This window comes from Denticeps clupeoides, chromosome 9 (genome assembly GCF_900700375.1).
Source record: "Denticeps clupeoides chromosome 9, fDenClu1.1, whole genome shotgun sequence".
NCBI classification, from domain to species: Eukaryota; Metazoa; Chordata; class Actinopteri; order Clupeiformes; family Denticipitidae; genus Denticeps; species Denticeps clupeoides.
Window position 1 is genome coordinate 2639630 of NC_041715.1, and position 9645 is coordinate 2649274.

General features: G+C 43.9%; 1 long non-coding RNA gene across 1 annotated transcript; it reads left to right on the forward strand.

Moving 5' to 3' along the window:
• Positions 1-3173: 3173 nt before the first annotated feature.
• LOC114797386 (uncharacterized) lies at positions 3174-9248 on the forward strand. Its single transcript, XR_003750853.1, has 3 exons — positions 3174-3391; positions 8892-9022; positions 9110-9248. It is a non-coding gene; the product is annotated as an uncharacterized LOC114797386 (long non-coding RNA).
• The last annotated feature ends 397 nt before the right edge of the window (positions 9249-9645 follow it).

Sequence of the window (9645 nt, forward strand, 5' to 3'; positions counted from 1 at the left end):
CTTTCATGAAAGGTTGAAAAGGCAACTGTTTCCTGTGTGTGTGTGTGTTGCCATTTCAAAGACAAGATGTGCAGACAGTTCAATACACAATCAATACCCCCTTGTGAGCGCTTACAGAAACACACACAGGAAGTCTACTTTTGATGTGGTGTGTGTGTGTCTGTAGGACCCCCTGATCTTCTAACTAGGGGTGCCTCTTGTGTGCCTGATGAAATGTCAATTAGAGCTGCCTGATGGGTTAAAATGTGCACTTACACACACACACACACACACACACACACAACAGAAATGTGATACCCAGCACAATGTGAGACTCCCTTAGGTCCTCATAGAGCAGGTCTGAGAGTGACCTTACAGCTCTGGGACTCCTCCCAGGAGCAGTTAGCTGTGTGTGTGCGAGAACCTGAATAGTCGCTCATTAACCTTCTCTCCTCTCCAGATCTCCACTCTGAGCTCAGAGGCGGCGCGGCGTCCAGTGGGGGGTCTGACTCCAAAGATGATTGGATTAGACCCTCCAACTGGAGCTCAACTGGAACTGACCTGAGGTCAGACCTGCACACAGGGTCAGACACTGATCCTGTATGTAAGTTTGGGTCTGGAGTCTCTCATTGTATGATTGTGGGTCAGTTTGCATAAGAAAGTGTGTTAGCGTGGGTCACACATGTGCATGAAAGGGGTTTAGCTGAAGTGTGAACTAGTGCATGTGTGTGTGTTGAGGGTAATTACACTAAACCCCCATGATCCATCTGACAGCTGAAAGCCTCAAGACGAAGAGAGGCAGTAGAATGATTGTGGGACTCTTCCATTTTTTGCTTTCCTCTCAGCTGTTCATCACACACACACACACACACACACACACACACACACACACACACACACACACAACACAACACACATCAGATATAGAAATATAAGGACACTATACACAAGGTTGATTCAAACATAAATACACATGAAGTGGTCACATGAGGATAGAAAGGCCTGCCCTACACACACACACATGTACTCACAATAACTCAGATATTTTCAGGGTCTGATTGATGTTAAAACTCGGCTGCACCGTTTAGGTCCAATTACAGATGAAATAGGAAATAGGTGGTGAACACATGAAAGAAGATGCAGCAGAACGTCTCTATCTCCTCATACCAGTACACCCATACACCGTCACACCATACAACATCACACCAGAACAACTATACATGGGCTCAGCTACACATTAGTACTCATATACACCATTACACCGTACACTGATACACCTATACACCATCACACCACTACACCTATACACAGTCACACCATAGACCATCACACCAGTACACCTGATGTACTGTACAACTGATGCAGGGGCAGTGGTGGCCTAGCGGTTAAGGAAGCGGCCCCGTAATCAGAAGGTTGCCGATTCAAATCCCCATCCGCCAAGGTGCCACTGAGCAAAGACCCGTCCCGACACACTGCTCCCGGGGCGCCTGTCATGGCTGCCCACTGCTCACTCAGGGTGATGATAAATACATTTATTTCACTGTGTGCACCGTGTGACAATCACTTCACTTTCACCTATACACCATCACACCACTACACCTATACACAGTCACACCAGTAAACTATATACCATCGCACCAGTAGACCTGTGCACCATCACACCAGTGCATCATACAATCTCACACCAGTACACCATACACTATCACACCAGTGAACCTACACAACATCACACCACTACACCTATACACCGTCAAACCAGTACACCATATACCGTCAAACAAGTACACCATACACCATCAGTGCACCTATACACCAGCACACCTATACACCATCACAGTAGTACATCATCTTATACCTATACAGTACATTACAGCAATACAACTGTACACCATCACACTAGTACACCATCACACCTGTACAACTATACACCAGAACATCATACACCATCACAACTGTACACCTGCAGTACACAGTACACTAGTTTATCCATACACTACTACACCAGTTCACCAGTACATGATATACCATTACATCAATATGGCATTACACCAGTTTTATTTGTTTTAATATACTTTATAGTGCAAGTGACAGAAATTATTTTGACCTTTTTCTGATCCTTCACAGCAGAAATACAAGAGTTTGACATTCAACCCACAGACTTACACACCAAGCCTTTTTCTGATAGTTGATAAGAATACTGGACTGGAAAAAAAATGTAATGACCTATGTTAATGACCCCCTCCACACACACGCATGCACACACACATATATACATACATACATACATACACACACACACACACACACACACACACACACATTTTTGCTGAAGAGTGTGTTCCTATGTTCCCCTGGGTCTCTGCTAAATTCAGGAACTGCCTGATTGTTGTGCACATGACCTCACACACTCTTTTTCAGCTTTTCTGTTTAGCTGGGGGTTACTCAGTTTAAAACTCACACAAACACACACACACACACACACACACACACACACACACACTCACCTACCTGTGTATGTCATTAGTGATTAACTGATGCAGAAGTCTTTGACTATTGAAACTCTTTCTTCTCTCTGTGTGCTTCTCTCTGTGTTTATAGCTGTTTGTGTGAGTGTGTGTGTGTGTGTGTGTGTGCGTGCATACGCATTGCTTTTCAAATGCCCTTCCCTTGCAACCCCCAATAAATAGCAGCTTTTAGCTGCAGCTGAACTGCCAGCTTTCCTGCTTTTTACTGCTGTAATAATGTACAGCCATTAACAAGAGATAGGACATAAATAGGACTGACTCAGGACACACACACACACACACACACACACACACACGAACACCTAATTACTGTGAATGAAAGACTCACTTAAGACCAAACACAAAGCATAAAAGAATGTGTACGTTTCAGGCGATAATGGACATTAAGTACACAGGCACACAGATACACAGACACACACAATGCACTGAAATTACGCATTATAATGTAGAAATCGGGGTGTGTATTTTGCACAAACAGGACATTCAGTGGCATTAAAAGAGACTTCTTTTATTTGTGTGGAGTGGGTTTCCTGGTGTGTGTGTGTGTTCCTTCTGTTCTCTGTAAGGAAAGTGCAAGTAAATTTAGTCTTCCTCCTCCTCCTCCTCCTCTCCCAGGCCGCGTTGCCAGATGCTGAGATCTTCTCTGTCATGAAAATGGATGAAGCTTCAGCTTCTCTCCCCACTTTCTTCTTCTTCTCAGACAAGCTGAATCGATGTCAGGATATAAATATCACCCCGAGAAATGGAGCGATAGAGGGAGAAAGGGCGTTAAAGGAACAGTTCCATCATCGTCATCATCACTATGCTCTTCATCCTCCTCCTGATGAACCCCCTAGAGCCGCTGGAGGGGGTCTACAGAACCGTCCCCTTTACTGAGGGTCCAACAGGTGAGGTTCTCGATCACAGCATTCTGCATCTTTGTCAGCTTCAGCGCTGGTTAGTTGGATGATGGACATGTCTGGTAAGAGGTATTGGTTTTTGCCCCTCCCAGAGATGTATTTAGTGTCTCGTATAAAAGCCTGACCCCTAGTCGATATGCGTGCCGTGTTTACACTCGCTTCTGAGCAGCTTTTTCAGAACGACTGCTTTTAAATCGATCTGCATTCCGTGTTTTCATCCCACTCTGGCTTGCAGTGATTTGTCCATATTTGTCCAGAATAATTTTTTTTTTTTTTTTTAATGTATTTATTTTCTTCTCTTCCCTGCAATGCTGCTGGGCGTGTTGATCCTCCGATTCAGAGCTGCAGTTAACCGCCGCCAGTGTTATTCCTAATGTTCTGTAATTGTTCAAATCGCCGCTGCAATAGCAGGCGAGGTCAAGGGCCACAGAGCTGAGCCGTCGATGTGGGCGTGTCCCTCACGTAGGCCCATTGTTTACGTGTGAATAAGCTGTTTAAGTGTAAATTGAGCCTCGTGCAAATTAGCAGCAGGGACTGACGTCAAAAACGAAACATTGTGACGTCGCTGTCATTGCCGGGGCTGCTGGGAGACATAAAATGTTACGCTACTGAAGCTCAGCAATGAAAAGAAGAAATTCTGTGTCATGGGTGCAGAAAGAACAGATGTGAGATGGTTAAAACATATAAAGCTTTTGCACGGTGAAACCTGTTTCATTCTTAATAAATGCGGTTCAGTTTCTTGCACCTTGGGATTTGGCGGAAAAGCAACCCCGTCCTGTTGGTGCCGGTTCACGACCAAAATGTATATAATATGAATTTCTTAACAGAATCGGCAGTGTGAATTTCTCTAGGAACTACAGGGCGGAGCTTCGGCTCCATTACGCTTCATTATCTCTGTCTTCTGACACATTTGTTCTGTAATTTCTCCCACCATCAGCCTCCATCCCTCTGAATCGGTACAATTAGCTGTGGTACATTGTAATTATTCCAGCTCCTGCTGGAGCACCTAAGGCGCTCAGTCTGACGATCATGGCCCTTTAATTAGGCCAGTGTAATCCCATCATCCTCCTGCTACCTGCTAATAATCACAAGTCTGAGAGGACCCTTCCTCGCCCGTTCACAACTCTCCTGCTCTTACGGTGGCATGGGCCCACCATCGACAGCGACTAGTTCACAGCGGGTTCTGTAGGACGCTCCAGTTCCAGGCTCTACTGAACCAACCCTGATTCTTGTGAATTATCACCACTCATGACAGATCTGAAATGAAGCATGTGGAAGACATAGAAACATGGAATGTCAATCAACATAATCCATTGCTTTTCATTAAGTAAAGTGAAAGTGAAAATCGGCAACGATTATCCCATCACCTTTTCGTAAGCAGTGGGAAGCCCTGAAAGGTGCCTGGCGACCAGAGTGTAGGGCTGTTGGTTGCATCTCGGGAATCATTTTTCCTTCCTGGTGTCGTTGCTTTTTTCTTGTTCAATGGTACCTCAGTGGCACCTTCAGGATTCAAACCCGCAACCTTACAATTATGAGTCCACGTCCATGCCTGCAAGGCCACCACTGCCCCAATGTATATAAATGCGTAAACTATCTAGCATTTTTTTCGTCTAAACTGTTGGTTGCGTCTCGGGAATAATTTTTCCTTCCTGGCGCTCCTTCCATGAATTTTTCTTTGTTCGTTTATTTCTGCTCAGAAATGCTGAAACTCGTCTGTAGCTGTTCGCGGCTCGGAGCTCATTAATTTCTGCATCCTGATGCTCCGCGTAGCCGGAGCCGCGGAGTTTGACGCGCTGCTAGGTGTGTTTACGCCAGGCCGAGGGATTTGCCTTCTTTAAAGGCGGAGTGTGATCTCCTCGCGTCAGAGCGAGTCGAGACGCCTGCCTGCGCTTCTCAAATACACAGCAGCTGCGAAGAAAAGAGGCAGCGCTGAGCATCTGTTCGTCACTGCCACGCACAGACTGTCACGCACAGCTCCAACAGACTTGCGTAGCGGTGAGATCATGTGACCGAAGCCTGGCTATAAATGGGCCCCATTAGAACATGTGTATCAGGTGTGTGTGTTTGTGTGTGTGTGTGTGTCTGGCCTCATTACGCTTTGTATCCATACCTAGGACCTTCATATGCGGCAGCTTATACCTGGGCCCACAACTTGAGTGTGTGTGTAATTAATGAAGGATTCACCGGCTCTGGGTGTGTGACCCGCCTCTCTTCGATGAAAAAGGAGGTAATAATCGCATAATTAAGATGGGAATTAAATAAAGTGGAGGTCTTCACAGCTGACCCTCCGGAGACCCCCTCCAGGCTTTCATTTATACCACCTTTCAGGTAGTTCTCTGCTCCCATCTGAGAGATGCAGAGGAATCGGTTGTCATGGCGACACTCCCAAATAAGCGCCAGCCACTGAAGTGCCGTAATGACGGTTATTAGCGTGCCGATTCTGGGATAAAAATGATGCAAGGTGGAGAAAACGTCCCCGAAATGTCATGTTGTATGGCGAACATGGGGCACGCTAAAGATGTTCCACAGTCATGTCAACATCCGACAACATGGTACGCCGCTACTGACTGATATGACACTGGGGTCACGAGCCAGCTGTCAGCGCCATCACCGCCGTCACTGGTTCTGTTAACGGGGTTATTTAGAGGAACACAGTTCTCTACATGATTTCTTCTGCTCACAGCTCCTCATGTCTCCGACTAATTAAAAAGCTTGTTTCTATCATTTCCATGGCAACTGAGACAGACAATTACCTCGGTAATAGGTTGCTGCTAGGAGTGGTAGTGTAGCCTGCTAGTACACACATGTGCCTTTAATGCACTTAATACACACACAAACATTAATTTTTCTTTTATGCTCCTGCTCAGTAACTGACAGTAAGACACACAAGAAATTAGGTGTTTTTTGTTTTTTTTTAATAAACACCATTAATGTCAACAACATGCAGGCAGAATTGGACAAAACCTCAAAAATGTCTAAATAAATGTTCAAGGGTAGAAAACATGACCATTTGTCAAAATGGGCGCATTTTGGTAAATTGTCCCTAAAAGGAAATCTTATGGTGAGTTAATGTGAGCAACTGAGATACACTGTAAAGAAAAGTTGAAAAAACTTGCCACAACTACATGGGCGTAATGTGGAGAGAACCTAAAAATGCTTTGCAGTCATTGCCTTAAATTTTTGTTTTTACAGTATACCTAAGGTGAAGGTTAGTGGTAAGATAAAAAAATTACACACTTGTTACACAAGGTCCTCACAAGGTCCCGTTTATGGACAGACCCTTTTGATGACAGATTTTATGACTGACCACATCCAGTTGCTCTCCTGAATTCTGCTGTTCCTGAATTCTACCTCCTTGACCTTTACACGACCAGTCTGAGGTACCAAAGTAACCAGCATCATAATCTTCATAGAGTAGATCATTAACTGGTAGTGTAGGTCTCATACGTGCGTGTCTGTTTGTCTGTTTATATTCATATGGACAAAATGTACTCTCAAATATTTTTACTGGTAGTGTATATGACATATAGAGATGAATAAAGTCTGTGTTACTGCTAATGTTTCGTAATGTAATGTTTTGTTAATGTTACTAATCACTATTGCAGTAAGACGTGATGAGGACAGAGATGTAATACACACGCACACACCCCGGCAGGTAAATGAAATAAGGGAAGCTGCCTCTCATTAATTACTGGGACCAGTGCTGCGGATCCTTATGTAAATGGAAGCGGCTGTGATTATGGACCAGAATGGATAAACGCTGAACAGGCGTCCTGCTGGGGGCTTCTGTCATTTATCTTTTTAATTTAAACAACAAGGGCAGGCACCGATGGTGAGAGTTTTACTACGAAAGTCCTCTTTTATCGTGCATTTTGTCACCATGCAGTGATTGCATTATGTAAGATTTTCATTAGAGGGATTGATTAAGGGGCTTTTAATGATTACAGACTCCAGTTTATCCATAAGTTGGTCCTCATTAGCAGACAGTTGTAAATGTCTTTCATTTAGATTTGTGCAGCTGGTGCACTTGGGTTCAGGCATGTGTTGGGAACCGACATGGGAACCATCGTGCATCAAGAGGACTTCATTCCTTTCACTTCAACAAAATTATTCTATTATCAATATACATTTTCAAAGTGTGTATGGTATTCATACAGCACAATAGAGAGCTGAGGGATCTGCTGTCTGCACTTTCTGCCCTCGGTGACATGTGGACACTCATAATTCCACACTTATGGACTTGATACGGTTTTGTGAGTTGATTACAGCACCTTGATGAGTCCAGAGCCCCGAAGGCGGCCATCGCCTCCACTTTCTCTTAATGAAACCGAGCGATCGATAGGACATTATCGGCCTTCGTCTCCTGTTGTCTCATCGTGGATTCATAAGCCTCATGCGCGCTCCTACAACAACTTCTTTTATGTCTTTTTAATTTGAACATCAATACGTGAATAGAGAGGGAAGATTACCATGGAGGCACTAAACGGATAAATCTGCGCTTATATTAGAGCGCTGAGCTCTCGGCAGTGATTACCGCAGGGAGAACGTTGACGGAACCGCTCAGTGGTCTCCACCATCTCCTGATAATACAGAGAGGAACGGTCAACACAAACACGCACAGTAACATACAGAGTTTTGTAACCTCACATAATGAGCCTAAAGCTCTCCAAGCGATGAGAAGGACTCATGTTGTGAAGGAGGACTGCTGGGCATTCATGCTTATGATTGTAATTTATCATTTTAATAGTATTTTGTTTTAATGTGTACATTTTAATGTAAATAAATAAAAAAATATACAGTACAGGCCAAAAGTTTGGACACCTTCTCATTCAACGTGTTTTCTTTATTTTCATGAACATTTACGTTGGTAGATTCTCACTGAAGGCATCAAAACTATGAATGAACACATGTGGAGTTCTGTACACTAACAAAAAGTGGAGGCCTGACCTCCACAGTCACCGGACCTGAACCCAATCCAGATGGTTTGGGTGAGCTGGACCCCAACAAGTGCTAAACACCTCTGGGAACTCCTTCAAGACTGTTGGAGAAGCATTTCAGTTGACAACCTCTTGAAGTTTTCACTTATTTCACCTTTTTTTGTTAAGTACATAACTCCACATGTGTCAATTTATAGTTTTGATGCCTTCAGTGAGAATCTACCAACGTAAATGGTCATGAAGATAAAGAAAACACGTTGAATGAGAAGGTGTGTCCAAACTTTTGGCCTGTACTGTTCAGTTTTTGTCTAACTTTCATAACTCACCCATCACTCATTACATTCAGTTTTTTATTGTCAGTAATTTATTTATTCAGTTCATGGTTTTAGTTGTTTTTTTTTTCTGCTACAGTGATGTAGTTAGAACATCTGTGAAGTAAAAGCTATTTGTTTGAGGTCTGAAAGTGTCTGTTGGTGTTTCGGCCTCCCTGAATTTCTCTCTGGACTGTTTCGGCCCAAAATCAGGAATTTTAACAAGTTTTATCCGAACAGCAGCAACACCAGAAGTACAGCAGCGTCTCCAGTGTCCCAGTTCAACAGAGAGCTGTGTGTTCCAGAGCTGATGGAGAGACGCAGAGGTGAAAGAGAGAGAGAGAGGCGCTTTGTGAGCGTAAAGTGAGAAGGTGAGAGCGCTACTTTAACCTGATTGTGTGTGTGTGTGTGTGTGTGTGTTTGTGAACTCCATTGTCCCTTGTCTCTATTCTGTCTAGGAGGAAGGGAATGAATAAGAGATCTACACTGAGAAGGGTGTAGAAGGTAAAGTGGAGGTAAGACATTCCTCAGCAGCTCAGCTCACCTTTCTCTACTGGATAGAAACCAAGAGACCAACAGACAAACAGAGACCAGAAGGACAGATTGACATAAATGGAGAAAAGAGAATTTAGACCAGATTCTAGATATTTTTCCATTCACTATTTGCTATTGGACCATACTGACATCATACAGCTATATCAATCACTTACAAACAAAACCCTGATGAAAACCTTCTCCTGAACTCATGAGTTAAAGTCTTCTATTGTACCAGAGGCATGAAGCTGAGGGGACAAAATAATCTGTGCAGAGCGCTGTTTCTTTATTAAAAAGCACAACGCATGAAATATAAATTCTCGCGAACCTTCTCGTACCCCAATATACTAAATCCACAGTGGACACCAGTGCCCCCGTAATGGTGATGTCTGGAGACTTCACAACCGGCTGCTCCAGAGCCCCACTGCTTCACCTGTTGAACGAGGAACTCCTTCTTCTC